This window comes from Zootoca vivipara, chromosome 7 (genome assembly GCF_963506605.1).
Source record: "Zootoca vivipara chromosome 7, rZooViv1.1, whole genome shotgun sequence".
NCBI classification, from domain to species: domain Eukaryota; kingdom Metazoa; phylum Chordata; class Lepidosauria; order Squamata; family Lacertidae; genus Zootoca; species Zootoca vivipara.
The window spans coordinates 43,356,736-43,376,155 of record NC_083282.1 but is presented as its reverse complement, the minus strand read 5'-3'; the positions used below and the strand labels follow the sequence as shown (position 1 = coordinate 43,376,155).

Genomic DNA, 19,420 nt, shown 5'->3' with positions numbered 1-19,420 from the left:
CAAGTGTATATTATGTACATGTGCAGAACAACGTATGTTTTCAGGAAGACACAAATTTAATGGAACTTGGACAGAGAAATCCTATACTCAGGTCCTGCTGTGTTCATGCCCTGCTTGTAGGCTTCCCAAAGGAATTTGATTGGCCATTGTGGATACAGGATCTGGTCTGATCCAGCAGGCTATTCTTCTGCTCTTAGATGTGCCCCTACTATGGTGTGATAATAGCCACTGTATCCAATGTGTTCTCAGTACGAGAGGCGGGAAATACAAAACCAGAAAATACAAAGAAGAAAAATGTAAAAATGACCATGGGGTATCTTGTATTCTGCTAGTACAGTGGGGTTTCTGGCAGATCCTGAAGCCCTTCAAGTGTCTCGAGTCTATATTTGTACCCTAAATGCATCATTTTGGTCCATTCATTAACCACTTACTACTAAACAGTACTAGCCTTTAAAAAAATGTCACTTGGAAATTTCTCCTTTGATCTTTACTGCAGCTGCCAGATAATGAGAATGTATTTAAGAATAAAAATATATTCTCATGTGGGGTGGACAATGCAAGCAGCTGAGTACTTTGAAAACCCCAACATCTGAAGACTGAATCACACAATTGATTTCCTTCCCACTTTGTAACGATCTCTGCACTCCTTCATGCTGAGGGCCAGAACAGATGCGAGATGTGTGGAGGTGGTTGTTTTCTAAAAGAGAAACTTTAAAGCATCCATTGGAGGCTCTGGTATTGACCAGAACAATGGCTCTGGGAGCGTTTAACCCCTTCTGTGCTTTCAAAGGTGTTATTAACCCCACTGGGGAGAAATCCAGGTGCACGAACTCAGCTTTATAGTTAAAGGTACCAGCATGCTTTTGAATCATGAGTTGCTGTGTAAAGAGCCATTGTCGTCTTGCTATTCTGTGGTGGGGTCTGAGTGCAACAAATATTGTTCCCTTCCACATTGAGTCAATACAGTTCAAAGTGAAGATAGCTTGCTCAATTGTGTTCTTTCTTGTTCTGAGACCAGCAACCACAGTAAACAGGGGTACCATGGTTACATATAGCCCATACACTCACATATAGCACCATACACCACACATTTCTCCATCCAGGCAGGCAAGAAGCATTATCAGAGCTCAATAACACTTTCCAAGAAGGCATAGGGCTGTGGCCTGAGGAGAGTTCAGAGAGCCAAAGAGAGGCATTTTTCATATGGATACATGTCACACCCCCTAAAATTCCAAGCCATTACAGTCCACACAAGGTAGCTGAACTCCATTGCCTTTCATGCTGCCCAAATGTGGCCTCCAAGCAGTGTTCAAAATTCGCCAGGCGCATTTTGCATCTGGCTATCGTCCACTTGCAACCAAGTGAAGATGCCTGGGTACCAGGATGGCCTCTGATGGCTCCACCATCTGGAGGTGTATGCCTGGGGATCCTTGGATCTTGACTGTTTTCACACACTAGCAACACATCCTATAGAATTTATCTGCTGTATTTTATCTGCACAATCAGAATGAACTTCAGTAACCAAAATGTTGTATTGAAAAAGACGACTTTCAAGCCATCGGCCCCCAAAATGGCAAAGAGGCATTCCGTTTTGACAACTGTAACCCTGGTTTAATAATAATATTATAATAATATAATAATTTATTATTTATACCCCACCCATCTGCCTGGGTTTCCCTAGCCACTCTGGGTGGCTTCCAACAAAATGTTAAAATACAGTAGTCCATCAAACATTAAAAGCTTCCCTAAACAGGGCTGCCTTCAGATGTCTTCTAAAAGTCTGGTAGTTGTTGTTCTCTTTGACATCTGGTGGGAGGGCATTCCACAGGGTGGGTGCCACTACCGAGAAGGCCCTCTGCCTGGTTCCCTGTAACTTGGCTTCTTGCATTGAGGGAACCGCCAGAAGGCCTTCGGCACTGGACCTCAGTGTCTGGGTAGAACGATGTGGGTGGAGATGCTCCTTAAAGAGCCATTTGGTGCTTAGCTTATATATCTGAGTTTCTAACCCTGCCTCCAACCCAATTTCAGATGAACTGTGCCTTATGACTGAAGCTAGAAGGGAAACCAGGGACTTGGCTGTCAAGAGCCACGATCAGAGAGCAGGAAGAGGCAGACTCAGTAGTTGTCTCAGAACTGAACCTCTGGCTAGCAGGACACTCATCTCCATAGTGTCTGCACTGCAGACAGAGAGCCACAGATGCCTGTGATTCACTTCCCCTTCCTTTCCGAAACCTCCATGCCCAGGGCCGCCTCTTCCACGTTAACTGTCCACTTCCCCTGTAATTTCTCAGCTGCGCACTCTCAATCCCCTTCCCAGTCATCAAAGTAACATTCCACACTCTGCAGAAAGTAGAAGTAGATTAATTCTTTGAATGAGTAGCCATAAGTAAGTTGGTCAGCCTTCAGTGGAGCTTACTTCCTGGTAAATGTGACTAGGAGTGCTGTCTTAGAATGGCAGACCTAGATGAAATTAAGCATGCTCATCACATTTCACTATTAATCACAGTACTTCAGAACACAGCCAGTCAGACGATTCTTCCATCTAGCTCAGGATTGTCTCAATCAGAGACAGACAACATCTAGATCAGGCATCCCCAAACTGCGGCCCTCCAGATGTTTTGGCCTACAACTCCCATGATCCCTAGCTAACAGGACCAGTGGTCGGGGAAGATGGGAATTGTAGTCCAAAACATCTGGAGGGCCAAAGTTTGGGGATGCCTGATCTAGATGCTATTCGACTAGAACACCCATCATCTCTCCTGGGCTGAAGGAAGTTGTAGAACAACCACCTCTGGAGCGTTACCATATTGGGTAACCGTGGTCTGCAAAAACTGGCAGTGTCTCTCAAGGGTTTTAGAGAGGGTGTTTTTGTTGTTGTTTTTTGCTATCTGGAGATTCCAGACAGGGCTGACTCTGGGCTGGATAGTGCCCAATTGTTGGCCTTGTGGCATGGTTCTGTCCTACAGCTAGCCTGTCTCTTTAAAGATCTATCACTTGGCATCCAAACCACAGAAGTGGACAAACCATGTTGCTCCCAGCAAGTTTGAATTCACAAGGTGAGTAAAGAAGGTTGCCAAACAGTGAAGCTGGACCACGCTTTGACAGCCCCCATCTTCTTGACATTGAAACACCAATTGCTTCTTTTGCTACCCCAACACACACACAAAAAGGTGTTACATGATATAATAACAATTGATTGATGTTAATAAAATTTCAATGTGAGTGTGCGTTTAAGCAATACCAGATTGTTTCCAACAATTCTAGACATCTAAAAATATAAAATACTGGGGAACTTGGATTCCTCTTTGCAGTCTGATGAAGGAAGAATAATGATTAATAGGATGTAATCATATCAGACTACTCAAAGTAATGATATACAGAGTTGGTATAATCAAGGCCCATGCAAACCTGTGTGGAAGTACCAGGCACCCATTTTAATGGTTAGGATTTGCCTTGTACCTGAACCCCATAGCAGGCAGCAAAAAACGAGTATACCAATATGGTGTAAAAACAATTTGAAACCTTTTTGGGGCACTGCAGTTAGTCTGCAGTAAAACAAGTTGAGACATTAAGATTGGGCTACTTTCAGCACAGGCTCCTGGGGTAAATGATAGACTGCTAATCTGACAGGCGATTCCCATCTCCTGACCTTACCCTTGACTTTATCAAGTATTTTAATATTTGCATGTAGACCGAAGAAAATGTCCCAATGCTTATGGCAAGCTGCTGTTGAGAAACTGTCTCTGCCTTCACTTTATCTGCCAGGCAGATAGCAGCACATTGTTCATGGTCACTGCACTGCACATCCATCTCTTTTACAGACATTTGCTGAGGTGTGCATTTTATATAGTTCACAAGCCTTATGTGCAGCTCTCCCTTCCATAAACATCTGGCTGACATGGCAGCATTAGATGGATTTTTTATAGATTCCGGCCAAGTGGATTAAGGGCAGAATTCACACAACCATCTTTTATCATACACCAACTTCCTAATTGGACTGAGTAAAAAACTGCTAATACAAGTGAGCTGCTATGGTTTTCTTCTCACGTTAATTCTGTTGCCATGAATAGAGAAAAGGCATGTCAAATGATAAAAGCTTATCACTTGGTTATCACTCATTTAACTATGGCAGAATGGTCCCCCCTTTCTTTTCTGCACCCTGCCTTTGATAATATGGGAATGTGAAATCTTAACAGGAATTACTTTTCCAAAACTTAATAGCACCACAGCACTCTGTGTCCAATCTAAACTGCCAGGTTTCGCACTGGAGACCACAGTTCGAGTAGTGGTTCGCTACCTGTGAGGCATCCCAAAGCAATTTACAATATAATGGCATATATAAAACCAGTTTTTAAAAATTGCATATGTAACAACCATTTTTAAAATTACAAATATAAAAACAGTTGGAAGCAACAGCACACATGCAAAATTAATTCAAATCCAAAACAGAAAGCAACTGGGATAAAGATTTTAGAAGGCTTGTTGGAAGATTAATGCCTTTAGCAGTAAAGGTCCAAGGCATGAAAGATTTCAGAAGACAAATATCAAGACCTAAGAGCATATTATCAAATAGAGTTGCTGATCAAATACTGTCCAGCTCCAAAGATCAAATGACATCTGTGGAATACCGAGCTCCAAAAAGTTCTCAAATACTGTATTAACACCAGCTTTTTAACTATTCTGCTATTTAAATATCAATTGTCAATGGCTCTCAAATGTTGAAACTAACTATTCTATACAGAAATAAAATATATTAACGCTGAATATTTAGCAAATCTTCGATATAAATATTGACAAACGAGGATGTAGCAGAAGACTGGGGGATTCCAAGTGTTTCCCCCAGCTATTATTAATTACTTTTTGCATACTGCCCTTCACCTGAAGATCACAGGGCAGTTCAGAACTATCCATGATGTAAAACTCACTCTCAAGCATTTGCTTTCCAGAGATCACCTTTTCAGCTATCTAAATATTATGGAAAATTCCAGAGTTTGGTCCAAGGAAATGGCTGTAAAAAGAGGCTGGTGTGTGTGTGAGTGAGTGAGTGTGTGTGAAAGGGGGGAGGGAGAAAAACAAAGACACAGAGAGATTGCAGAGTATAGGCCAGTCTACTTGCCTGACAGGAAGTCTTGAAAAAGGAACTGCAGGGAAATGCAGTATTCATGGCAAAGAGCAAGGCTGCGAGAGAGCCCCACAGCAAATGGGCAGAGAGTGTTGAAAACACCCTTGTCGTGGCCTTTGTGTTTGAATTTGGCTCCCAGATGGTTCTGACGCTGGAACTAAAGTTCACAATCAGCTGGCCCTTGCCCCTGTTCATGTGTGCTTTCTCTAACAAGCAAATCGCAGCTTTGGGTTATCACCAGGAAAATGATTGGGGGGGGTTGGCACTGAAGCCCCCTTTCTCCCCAGTTCTAAGACAGTTGGATAGTGTCTTGTACATTTCCTTCCTCCAAGCTGTGACGCCAAAAGTATTGCTCTGCTTTCCAATGGACCACATCAGCGAGACTGGGGAGGGGGGTGTCTTCTCATTCAGACAGCCCATAACCTTCATGCATGCTGCCCAGGCTTGCACCCTAAACAGGTCACTTCGGTGCTGGTAACTCAGCAAAAACAACACAGGAGGCAGCAGTTGTGAGTTACTGGTCTTTGCAGCTACAGCAGGCGCTGTGATTCTCCAGTAGGTTGACTTGAGCCCCAAAGCTGCACTCTATTTTTTCTGAAAACAGACATATGCCAACAGCATGCTCTGATTCCCCAATAGTAAGAAATTCTGCACATGACCAGAGGCAGTGTTATGGTAGGTCTTAGCCACGGCATACAAAAAAGATTCAGGGATTGAGCCCTGGCATACAGGTGCAGTAGGTTCGCGAAAGGTAGAAGAACCTTTGCTAAGATAGATTTTTGCCACCTTCACCAGCCTCACAATTAAGGGTACCAGGGAAGGAGTAAACAAAGGAACACACAACGCATCTCCCCTCTTAGATGTAGCCTACCTTTGTTTTGCCCAACCTGATGCCCTCAAGATGTTGTAGGACTACACCTGCCACCCCTGATTATTGGCCACACTGACTGGGGCTGAGGGGAACTGTAGTGTGAAACATCTGGTTGGCGCCAGGTTAGGGAAGACGGTTTGAAGTGTCTCCTGCAACACTTCAGCAAATTCACAGGTATCCCTGAAGCCTGAACTGGCAGTGTTACAGGGGCCACATAATAGGCTACCCACTCTGAATTTGAAAGAACTTGATATTTTAGTGGGGCAGCAACAACACTATTCATATCAGGCAGGTGTCTTTGCTGAATTCTTTCTGGCAGCTGTTAAAAAACATTTTTGTTTAGAAAATAGATGCGAGTTTGAAAATAGATGCTGTTTTTAGTCTATTGTTAACTTTTCTAAAGTCTTAAATTATTGCAGTTACTTTTCCCTAGTGATAATTTTATTATATTAACTTTTTTAGTTTAGTTTTGTTTTGAAATCAAGCTATGTACAGATAACTTGCAACTTGCACACATTAAACGTGTGCATTCAGTCCATGCCCTTGGATAAATATATGGTGGCAAAAAGAGGACAGACATTGGGGGGGCACTTTGGCAATCCCACCCACCTAATGTGTTTTGACTTTGCACGATTTTGGCTTTATGCGCTATCTCTGGAATGTAACCCCAACATATTTTGAGAGCTGCCTGCATAAATTCCATGAAATAAAATAATGAAAAGAAAACCTTGAGAATAGTGACTGGCGATTAGGAAATTATAAATTCAGGGGGGCACAGTCACAGCGTGACATCTCAGCCAGCCTATTCTCTGCCTCAAACACAGAGGCACCAGTTCTAAGTCCACAACATTACGCGCTGATTCAGCCTGTCTACCTACCAGCATGGTCGGGCACTGCGCTCTTCCGTTTCCTTGGTGCCGTTGCCAAGCGGCAACTGGCAGGCCTCCAACGCCAACAAGCGCCCCCCAGCCGCCGCCACCCCCGGAATAGCGCTGACAAACAAGAACCTGGATGTTTTCTGCTCCAGAAAACCGCTCTGCTCCCATTTGTTTCTCTCGCCAGCAACCAGCTCCTCCGGCAGCCGTGCGCCTCTCTTGCAAATATTTGCAAACGCCTTCTCGAGCCATTCCCCCCCCCCCCTCACCGGGGTTGAAAAGTTCAGAAACTCCAGGGCTGCGAAAGGTTCCGAGAGAGAGGCTTGGCCTGGAGCTTTGCCACGCTCCGATCAAACTTCTTTGTGAAACGGGGCAGAGGGGGAGGGAGAGATACTCACCGCCTCCTGCGCAGCCGAGCCGAATAAAAGTTGCTCCCTCTGGAGCCAAGGAGAAGAGAAGGATTCCTGCCGCCCTCCTTAAAAGTGCCCGCGGCTTATCAAGAGCGCTGCAATGAAAGATCCCACGCAAGGAACCTTGGCTGGAGGAGTTTTCATTAAAGAAACTTCGGGGCTTTTCTCTCTCCGCGTTAGTGATGTCACATCCTGACGGTGTCCATAGAAGAGTACAGCTGTCCTTGCTCGCAGCAGCGTGCCAACCCTTTCTTTCAGCCTCCCCGGGCTACGCCTCCCTAACTCACTCCGGGAGGGGGGGGCTGCTACCCGCTCTCTCCGTCTCTCTCTGAGTGCAATCAAAACTTTTTCTTTTCTTTTTTCTTTTTCTTTCTTTTTACTTTTCTCCATTTTCTCTCCCCTTTATCCTTTCTTTCTCTTTCTCTTTCTCTTTCTCTTTCTCCCTTCTTTCTCTCTCCCCCCGCCCCTTTTCTTGGCTCCTTACTAAACGGGAGTTTTAGGTCCCATGAAAATTCCCCGTAGCAAAAGATTGGGGGACGGGGACAGGACGCCGCAGCGCGATTCAGATTTCTGCCCTGACTCCTCCTGCTCTTCACAAGTGCCAGCCCAAGGAAAGGAATTTAGCCTTCCCGGGACACTAAATAGCCAGTGTTATCTGGCAGCCAAAGAAAGCAAATACAGTAAATTACCCCAGTGCAAGTTTCCCTGCCATCTCAGGAGACAAGAGCATTCCTTGCAAGGCGGGGTTGGAGGAGAGAATCATGTGGAGGAATTTGGCAAAAGGCATGTGCTGAGCTCACTGGCTGTATAAGCATTTAAAATGCAGCTAAGTCACTCTCTTCTCAATTTGAACCACAGCTGGTTTTGGAGGAAATGCAGTATTTCGTAAGATGCAACAGAAGAGATATGAATTACAGCTGACATAGTGTGTACACCACTCCCCAAAGGAGTAGCAGGAGTGCACTGGATTCAGAATCCATGGGACTTTGGACAAAACCACCGATAACAGAGTGAAGGTTTGAAGAATATGAATGAATTTGGAGGAAGAGCAGAGCCATCATGTCTAGCAGCCACAGATATATCGCCTTATCCATGAATTTGTCTAACCCTATTTTAAAGGCATCTATCGGTAAGTTGGTGGCCACCACTGGAAGCAAGTTCCACAGTTTAAGTCTGCTCTGTGTGAAGAAGGTAAAGGGTAAAGGGACCCCTGACCGTTAGATCCAGTTGCGGATGACTCTAGGGTTGAACCGCTCATCTCGCTTTACTGGCCGAGGGAGCCGGCGTACAGCTTCCGGGTCATGTGGCCAGCATGACTAAGCTGCTTCTGGCGAACCAGAGCAGCGCACAGAAACGTCGTTTGCTTTCCTGCTGTAGCGGTACCTATTTATCTACTTGCACTTTGACGTACTTTCGAACTGCTAGGTTGGCAGGAGCAGGGACCGAGCAACGGGAGCTCACCCCATTGCAGGGATTTGAACCGCCAACCTTCTGACTGGCAAGCCCTAGGCTCTGTGGTTTAGACCACAGCGCCTAATGACCCCTGGACAGTTAAGTCCAGTCAAAGTTGACTATGGGGTTGCAGCACTTATCTTGTTTTCAGGCCAAGGGAGCCGGCGTTTGTCCACAGACATCTTTCCGGGTCATGTGGCCAGCATGACTAAACTGCTTCTGGTGCAACAGAACACCATGACAGAAGCCAAAGCGCCGCAGTAGTACCTATTTATTTACTTACTTGCATTGGCGTGCTTTCGAACTGCTAGGTTGGCAGGAGCTGGGACCGAGCAACAGGAGCTCACCCGTTGCGGAATTCGAACTGCCGACCTTCCAATTGGCAAGCCCAAGAGACTCAGTGGTTTCTCAGTCCTGAATGCTCCAACATTCCATTTCATTGGATGTCCATGGGGTCTAGTGTTATGAGAGGAGAAAAAAAGTTTCCCCATCCACTTGATCCACACTGTGCATAATTTTATACACTTTTATCATATTTCCACTTGCTTGCTTTTAAAATTTAATTTAATTAGTGCCAGATGCTGCAACCGACAACGCTGAACTATACCGTTGTTGGACTACAACTCCCACCATCCCTTTGGTCATGTTGGCTGGCGTTGGAAGGAGATAGAGCCCAGAGGGATTCAGGTTCCCCATCCCTGGACGACACAGAGTGTCGGCTGCTCCTCACTTCAGACAGGAGTGAATCCTAGTTTGTCTGGGAAGTGTCAAAGACTGAAGTTGGTCCTTCTGCATCCAAAGCAGGTGTCCTACAACTCTGCTACAGCCCTTTCCTTCATATGGAACAAAAAGCCCCCAAATCAAATGCACGTTCTACACAAAATGAGGTTGCGTGTGTATGTGTGAAAATAAGACACACCAGCAACTTGCAACTAGTATTCCTCTAAGAACAACCTTTGAGCTGCCTTTCGGTAGGTATGTTCAGCTCAAAAGGACTGTGACACCAGGGATTTGTATGTGTGAATGAGGATGGAGCTGCTCTGAGCCCCTCTTTATCATAATGCATGCCACAACCCATGCCATGTATGGAGTGATCACACTGCAGAACGCATTGTGCTGTAGAACATGCTACCAGAAAGCAAAGAGCCTTGTGGTCACTCCCAGGCATTCTACTCATTGAACATATATCCTGATGTGTTTGCACAAAGTTTATGGGGAGGTTACACAGTGTTAGCTGTTTGTTGATAATTCATTCTGAATTGTTATATGATTTGTTTGCAGAGAAGTGATATGGCATTGGATTGAGCAATTGTTATCTCCTAATTTCCAAGGCCTTTCTCCATCACTTTCCTTACTGTCCAAAGTCTGGTTTTGTTTTGCTTTTGTTGTTTGGATGTTTTATTGTACAAGAGCTCCAAGTCCACTTTAACTGCGCAACCTGAATTTACAGGGATGTAACTGGATCCCACTTACGAAAGAGCGGCAGCCTGGAAGCATCTTTAGCCAAGCAAGACCTTGTGAGCCTTTCAGAGCCAAACTACAAATTCCTTGACTTAAACTACTCCCAAATGCGTTCACCGCCTGCCCTTATATAAAAAAACCAGCTGCATCAGGACAGGGAGTGATGGAGGATTTAGACTGGGGCTCTAGTGTAAAGGAAAGGGAAGCCCAATCATTGTCCCCATACCCCAGCCCTGTACCAAATCCCCCACCCGTCAGGAGCCACTATTAGCTGTGGAGAGGGAAACATATGGCTAATACCTGCCATCATGGAATTGCCCACCTTGACAAATCTCCCACCCATCCACATACCGCAGGAGTTCCAATCCCAGCACTCCAATGAAATGTGTGGTTTGACCCTAAGCATGCCTGATTCTGCTCTGAGCCATAAGACTGTGGAGAGAGCGTAGCCCTAATTTATGCCATAGGGTTTCTCTACACACACTTAGGTATTGTTTCCAGCCATCCAGTCATGCCCTCTTCCAGGACACTCCATTCCACTCCCCCTCAACAGAGCACGCTCAGTCCTCATCTTCATACCTAACTTGTTTCATCTTTTGAGTCCATTAAGAGATGCAAATCAGGCCTATTGAAAGCAGTCGGCCAACTCATGCACTGGCCAAGGAGGTCCCTAGGAGCTCAGAAGAGCCCAACCCTGACCTGAACGAATCATATTGCCACTTACCATTGGCCATTTTAATGGGAGGTGGGCTTTACTTTGCATTCTTGATAAGTCTTTTAGTGGTGGTTTCCCCAGGGAGATGGCCTTGGAGTGTTCCTTTTTATTATTTACTTCATTTTTTTAATTTTTATTGCTTGCTTTTACTTGCCAAAGGCAACTCAAAGCAACTTAGCTTACCCCAGAAATTTCCTCGCAGCTCATTTGCATTTGTAGCAAAAATGAGATCCGGAGGTGCAATTGGATGTACAGATAAATCTAATCAACAGAAGTATGGCTGTGTAACCTGCCCCCCCCCATGGATTCTTTTTTCTTGTTTGTATCTTTAGTTTGACTTTATCTCCAGTGCAGTCAGGCAGAAACAACAGCCATATTCGCAACATGCTGTTTATTTGTATCAGAACTCAATGTCCTATTTGAACACAACGCCCCAATGTTTGGCCTGAAAACACTACAAAAGCAGTCTTCTTTGTGACTAGCTTGAAAGGAAGCCTGATAAGATTTTGATATTTCTTTGAAAATCGTGTACTTTGAAAAATCACAAGCGACACATGGGGAGGAAGAGTGACTTGGATCCGGTGTTTACAAGAAGAATGCCCCTGATACTGAAAAGGATACTGGGAACCACAACCATAAGGGCAAATAAATCTGAAACCTCTACTAACAATAATTCTGGTGAGACAATCAGGAATCAGGAGTTGTCATCCGGCCGGCTTCTTCTCACCAACTAGGTGAGAACTAGGCCGCTCTAGCTGGCTCCCCTAACTCTTCCCAGAGCAAAGCCACTCTCTCTCCAGGCCACACTCCTCACTGGTCCTGCCTTGAACCTGGTTGGGATAGCGCAGTTAGTAGAGCAAGAGACTCTCAATCTCAGGGCTGTGGGTTCGAGCCCCATGTTGGGGATAGTTTCCTGCATTGGAGGGGTTTGGACTAGATGATCAATTCTATGATTCCATGTCGTTTGCCAGGCTGGAATGTGTGTCAATGCCTGTTGCTTCCCTGGATGAATGGAGGATAGAGTTGGCTGCTAAGTGGGTATAGAAACTAACTTACTGCAGCAAAGTAAATTTTGCATTTATTACTCCACCCTACTTCTGCCTCCACCAATGATACATAGAAAGTTGCCCGGAAGGGAATGGGGTCCTTAGGCTGAAAAGGACTCCTCACCCCTCAGCTAAGCCAAGAGATGATATGATGAAATGATATGTGATATTGCCACTGGTATTTTTCAAAAGCTTGGTGCCAGGGAATCATAGAATATTAGAGCTGGAAGGGAATTTGGAGATCTAGTCCAACATCTTGCTCAATGCAGGAATCTTATGCCTACAGCATTCCTGACAGATGGATCCTTTAACCTTAGATAAAGCTGCTACCAGCAAAGCAGAGACTACTACTTTGCCAAGCAGCCTTTCTACCGTCGATCAGCCCTGTTCAGGGAATTTTTTTATGTTTGATGTTTTATCGTCTTTTTAATATTCTGTTGTGAGCCACCCAGAGTGCCTGGGGAAACCCAGCCAGATGGGCAGGATATAAATAATAAATTTATTATTATTATTATTATTATTATTATTATTATTATTATTAACCAATAAGAAGATTCTCCTAATGGTTATCCAAATCTGCTACTTTGCTATTTCCATCCATTAGTTCTGGTTCTGGTCTGGTGCTGCCATTGCTATTTTTCTAGAGGTGCTGGAAGTCAACACGAACGCCTCCTTTGTTGTCTTACAATGAGAGGTGCCAGAACTGAGTTCCAGTGAGTTCCAACTGAAAAAAAGCCCTGGAGCAACATGAGAAATAAGTATGCTTGATTTCTTGCATGGCAGCCTTCAGACATTTGAAGACAGCTATCCCCTTAAACTTTCCTTCTCTAAGCTAAACATACCCAGCTCTTTCAGCTGGTCCTCAGGATTCAGTTCCCAGACTCCACCCTCCTCTAAATACCCTCTAGTTTGTCCAAACCTTTCTTAAAACGAGGCTTCCACAACCAGACACACTACTCCAGCACAGATCAGGTTACATTTGTACAGTGGTACCTCGGGTTAAGAACTTTTTTCGTTCTGGAGGTCTGTTCTTAACCTGAAACTGTTCTTAACCTGAGGTGCCACTTTACCTAATGGGGCTCCCCACTGCTGCCGCGCCGCCGCCGCATGATTTCTGTTCTCATCCTGAAGCAAAGTTCTTAACCTGAGGGACTATTTCTGGGTTAGCGGAGTTTGTAACCTGAAATGTCTGTAACCCGAGGTACCACTGTATACATTTAACATAGCTAAACATGCAATGGTCAAGAAGAGAGAACTGCCACATGAGAGAAGGAGCAATCCTATGTATATTTGCTAGGAATAAAGTCCCCCTGATAAAGCTGCAATAAGTCCCATGAAAACACAACACTGCTGACTTCAGAGTAAACATGCATAGGATCACTTCTTACATTATACTTTTTTTCTGCATGGAGAATCCCGTTGAGTGTTCCTCTTGGAGAATCTGTGTGCAAAATGTGCACTCTGACAGGCATGAAAATTACATGGGTATCTCCTGCTCTGCAGTTTCCAAACCCTTGTACTGCAGTAATGATGATGATGATGATGATGATGATGTCATCCCCATTTTCCCATGATGGTGCATATAAGTTTTGTGCAACGCTTTTCCTACAATCACATAACAAAAAAATATCCTCTACAACAGGCATGTCCAACAGGTAGATCGTGATCTACCGGTAGATCACTGGACGTCTGCGGTAGATCACTGGTAGATCATTGGCTCCCCTCAAAGATGCTGAACAACTGTGGCTCCCCTAAAAAAAAGCTCAACATTTTACCTCCTCCCTGAAAAAACTCAACAACTTTGACCCAAACCCCCCCAAAATGGGCCTTCCTCCTTCCTAACAAAAGCAACTTTGACCTGAACCCCAAAAGGGGGGTAGATCACTCTGTGAGTAGATCGCAGTCTCTTGGGAGTTGGGCACCCCTGCTCTACAAAGAGAACCTGAAGCAGCAAAAGCAGAGGAAAATCCCACTGGCTTAAGGCAGTCGGTGAATGAAAACAAAGTGGAAAGATCTGGTTTCATATCTCCCTGCCCTCTCGCTCTAGTCAGAGGCCCCATGTACCTGTAGCGAGTTTGCCATCCCACCCACCCCCACCCCACCCCGGTTCATGCCAAATCTGTACAGAGGTGAAGAAGGAGTCTTTTCTCACTCGCCGCCATAATAATAGCCTCTCCGGTGCAAAGTGAGCAAGGCAGAACATTCTTATAAGTCGACCTCCTTTTCCCAATTACAACCAAACTGAACAGTGACAAACATTTCCTCTTTGGCTGACGTGAAGCAGATAAACAACCAAGCGCTACAAAAAGGACAAAAAACTACAAACCTACCAGTGAAAAGATCCCCCACACTTTCCTTTGCCTTCCAGCACAGCATAGGGCTGACTCCTGATCTGCAGATCAAGCAATTTGAGAGGCAGGAGGAGGAAGAAACCTAGAGGAAGGTGGAGGATTCTTCACTTCCTTTAGGCACTGGTGAGCTTGTGGGGGAAGGGACGTTGACAGTCCCACTTGGCTCATCTGCTGTTTTGCACCTGCTAACATGCTATTCCTTCCTCCAAGAGGTCTCTTCTCGGGCTAGAATCTTGATGCTCACAGAGCTTACAAAGACAATTTGTACTATTTGAGCATTTATTCCGAATCCTCCTTGGAGCTAATAAACTAATGTGTCACTGTAATGTATTTTATATTTACTTAGTTACTTTACCACATTTCCAGATTTCCAGATAATAAAGTCATCTGGATGGCTTACAATGGCAAGCAACACAATAAAATTAAGCAGAGAGTAAAGTCAACACAGCGGTAACAAAATATCTCTGAAAGACCAAGACTCAAATAGATTTGAAGGTTAAAGGCCCAATCTTGTTTGAAGGTGTGATGGGGCCATAGGATTTTGTGTATCTGTCTCCACCAGCAGAGGAGGAACTCTGCTCATCCTGGCTTTTCTCTCATTCCCCTTAGCCATGTCCCTGGAATGTGGGAGGGGAGTATACTGGCCCCAGACCTTACCATATTGATTCTCCTTCCCATTGGGATCAATGGGAATGAAAATTCTTTTAGACAAAAAAAGGGATGGGGAGTTTTCATCTTGCTGGCACAAGCATGATGACACATCTTTGGATTGGGTGGTTACTCTGCTACAACCATTCCTCCCTCCCATCCAACCCCTTAGGATTTCTCTGCAACTGTTTAAAAGATCTTCACCAGGCACTGGAAAAAGTACAAATTGGGTGCCAAGTGTTTTAAGAATTTTAAGGTCTTAGATATATAATAAATGTTCATAAATGTACCAAGCAAACACGTACATAAATATATAAACCACATGTCTGAAGCAGCACAGGAAGACCGTCCTGAAACCATTTTAACTCCCCAACTGTCCAAATGTTTCTCTGCAAGGAGGGAGGAAATGAAAAAACCTTACCATTGTCTCAGGAATTAAGTAATTACCATCTCAAAGGAATGGCCAGACTACCAGAAAAGGCAATCAGATAAGGCATTATCAGATAACCTGGCAGACAGGAAAAACAACAATCAAATTTCTGTTGTAGCCTTTTCTGTGATGTAGGTATGATGTATGGAGGGGTGGTCTGGAGCTCCATGGCAGGGAATTTCAAAACGGATATATAAGGCCTTGCGCGCCATTGTTCAAGGTCTTCCTCCTCTCTCCTGCGTGTGGGGGGAGCACCCTGTTGCAACAGTTTAAGAAAGATCAGGCTTACTAGCTGCTTTGCTTCTCAATATTCTCTGGTTGGCCTCTGTTATTTTCTCCTACCGATGGAGAACCTACAAAGGACTCTATAAGGGCTCTTGTGTATCCCATAAGGGAATATTTTGTTTACAACACAAGTGAACATCTCTAGAGTGTGTGTTCAACCCAATGTGCCCCACTTGGCTGGGAAATGGGGAGAAGATCTTCTGGTTTCACAGTGAAATGAACACGTTCCATATCAGCACAGAACATTGAAATGGCATATCTACATAAGACTGATCTGATATGCAGAAGCCTGTTTTCCTATGGGTGGGCAGACATCTAGCTGCTCATTCTCCAGAATCAGAACTTGCTGCCTCTACCATATGTCTGGATGCGCCCCCGAAGGACCTCCAAGAGTAGACTAATGATCTGTCTGTCCCTCCCAGACAGCTGATGCAATACAGACAATCTGCCCAGGAGACTCCTGGAAAAGATCCTGCATATTATACAAGCTGCTGAAAGCAAGAATTGGAAAGCGGCTGGCCTGAATCACATTGCCAAAATTGAGCAAACTGAGAGAAATATTACTCATAGGTTCCTGTAACATTGTGCATATGGGGGAAACGACAAAGGACAATGATAAGTCACAAAGGACACCTGTGAGTCCATCAGGTTCACCTGCATTCCAGAGAAAATACTTTGCTCTGAAACAGGACTGGTCTGGCTGTTTCCATTCTTCTGGAAGTGCAAGCATGGGGTGCATCAGCATGACTTACAGATTTTAGGACTGACTACTGCAGGGGCAGGGAACTTTTACCCCCCACTAGGGACGCAGGTGGCACTGTGGTCTAAACCACTGAGCCTAGGGCTTGCCGATCAGGTCGGCAGTTTGAATCCCCATGACGGGGTGAGCTCCCGTTGTTCGGTCCCAGCTCCTGCCAACCTAGCAGTTCGAAAGCACATCAAGTGCAAGTAGATAAATAGGTACCGCTCCGGCGGGAAGGTAAACGGTGTTTCCGTGTGCTGCTCTGGTTCACCAGAAGCAGCTTAGTCATGCTGGCCACATGACCCGGAAGCTGTCTGCGGACAAACGCCGGCTCCCTCGGCCTATAGAGCAAGATGAGCACCGCAACCCCTGAGTCATCCATGACTGGACCTAACAGTCAGGGGTACCTTTACCTTTACCTTTAGGGTGAATAAATGTCAGCGGGGTAGAGGTGAGTAACCTTCCACCCAACTTCCCTCCTCCTTTCCAGCTCTCGAACTCCTTCCCTAGGCTCCTTTCTCACCTGCTGGGGTTCTAGATCCCTGCTTACCTCCCACTGAGGAAAGAGGACAAGACTCTTAATCTCAGGGTCGTGGGTTCAGGCCCCACACTGGGTGAAATATTCCTGCATTGCAGGGGGCTGGACTAGATGGCCCCTGTGGCCCCTTCCAACTCTACAATTCAATGATTCGAAAGCAGGGAGTCAAGTGGGGAGTTTGTCGTATAAAGGAGAAAACTACTGCTTCCCAAGGATGTTTAGCAATGGAAAGCAGCCCATTCGGGTAACGGGGCTCCATTGTAACATGTAGTCTTGTATGGGGCAAATCAGAGATGTCTCAGGAAATGGCTGCTCTATGCAGGGCTGCCCTTGGGCCTGGTTCAGAAGTTCCAGCTGAGGCAGAATGTGGAGGCCAGGCTGTTGATGGGGGCATGTGGCCAATAACATGTGATTCCATTGTTAAAACATTTTTACTGGCTGCTCATCTGCTACCCAGCCAGGTTCAAGGTCCTTGTGTTAATTTACAAAGCCCTGAACAATGAAATCTAGGGTACCTTAGGGATCTCCTAAATGCTTATATTCCAACTCAGTCACTGAGATCATCTACACAAGTAACGTTGCTTACACCCCAAGTTGGAAAGGCTCATCCGACAGCAACAAGAAACCAAGCCTTTAGTCACCCACCCAGTCCTGTGTAATGCTCTGCCAACAGAAATTCAGCAGATGCCTTCTGTTTCAACCTTCAAATACCTGCTGAAAACTTTGCTATGCTGCCAGGCTTATGCAGGTAATCAAGAAAACATCCTTCCATAAGTTAATGAGCTCCAATTTTGAATGCTTACTTTTTAAAATCTGAAACCATAATGGACCCTGTTTAGCTTTGCAAATGTGCTAGCAGTTTTATTGTGGCATCACTGGTATACGGTACAATGTTTTAAACTGCTTTGATATTGTTTGAAATAATGGTACACACACACACACACAATTTAGACTTGTGCTGGCCTATGGAGTTCGCTCAGCACATGGAAACTGTTCCCTTACTTCTTGGGTAGCCTTGTTCTACTTCCTACCTGACAGACACTCAACCACCCAAGTTTGCTATTACAAGTTAATCTGCCATCAATAAACAACAATAAAAGTGGCAGCAACCAGAACAGTAACTGGCTGAAAGCCAATGCACAGTTGATTAGCAGACTTTGAAGCTGCTATTAATAGATCTCTACAGGATATACCCAATATGCAAAGTTTTAGGGGAAGTCAAGTTATAGAATCAACAATGCATAGATTGTCCGCTAGCAAAGTTGGGCAGAAAAACTGTGTGAGAAAAAGCTCCAGACATAGAACTGTTTAAATAGGATCTTGGGAAGAAGAATGAGTTCTTAAAGGATTTGGAAGTAATTAATAACTTAGGACAGGAATACTTATCAAACATTTCCTCTCCATTTTTAATAAAATCTAATAGTAAATAATGTTCAACTCTAGGTTGGTCAGCTTTATGCTTTTGTTCAGGAAGCTTATTTAGCATAATTTCAATGATGCACAAATACCTGGTTACTAGTTAAAAGAAAATCAGTTGAAAGTTCTAGAAGGAAATGGCAGACGGATGTAATATATGATCTTAAGGCTAGTCATGCCAGATAAATGAGATCAAGTTTTGAGACTAGTGTCAGAGGGAAGCACAGCCGGACATTGTCAAACCCCCAAGTTGAGTTTCACTAGAATATTTGATGCAATACCACAATGGAAATGACTTTTCTTACATTATTCTTATTTGTCATGTATATAGTACATTCAGTGAGCATGGTGCTCTACTGAGGCGACATGATGCCCTCAAGGTGTTTTGGACTCCATATCCCATAATCCATGTTGCCTGAGGCTGAGAGGAGCTGTGGTCCAGAACACAGGGAGGGCACCATGTTGCCTGCCCCTGGCTCTACCAAGTACAAGAGGCCTGGCCCCTGCCCAGAGGAGTTCTCAGTTTGAAATTCAACACATGTAAAACAATGAAGGGAGGAGGTGGCAGAGGTAAACAGGGAAAGCAACATGCAATTAAATTTCAGTTGTGTGTGCTTAGCCTTAATTACAGGTCTAGCTGCAGAAGGGAATGGAAACAAAGATGTTTTGTCAAGGGCTTCATAGAAAAGGTGGGTTCTGAAGGAAGGAAGACGGTTGGCATCTCAAAGTACCAAGCCTGCAGGGCAGCAAAGGGAAAAGGGCAAAACCTCCTGAGGTCCTCAGTATTGATGTTCATTTTTTCTTATTTCAATTATCAGTCCATGAAAGCAAAAGTATCCAAAAGTTGAAAGAAGGAAGCAGCAGTGGGGTGATGAAAAGTAATGAAGACACCAAGGACATTATGCTGTATGAACCGTTTGACCTCGTGATCTAAGGAGCATCTTCCATTTCTACAAATCACTCCAGTTGCTGTTCCCAGCATCTGATCCAATTTCAATTTTGCCTTATTGAAGGCGGGTGAAAATTCTAAATAGTAATTCGAACAGGGCCATAACCAT

The 19,420-nt window shown here is 44.7% G+C and overlaps 1 protein-coding gene across 4 annotated transcripts in view; it reads right to left on the bottom strand.

Annotated features, from left to right (window-relative positions):
• MOB3C (MOB kinase activator 3C) overlaps nt 1-14,368 on the bottom strand; it is a 34,102-nt gene extending 19,734 nt beyond the window's left edge. Inside the window, exon 1 of one of the 4 annotated variants that reach the window (XM_060276927.1) lies at nt 14,283-14,368. The gene's annotated coding sequence lies outside the window, so the exon portion shown is untranslated. The other 3 variants (XM_035123433.2, XM_035123434.2, XM_060276928.1) reach the window with 3 other exon arrangements.
• Nucleotides 14,369-19,420: the final 5,052 nt, after the last annotated feature.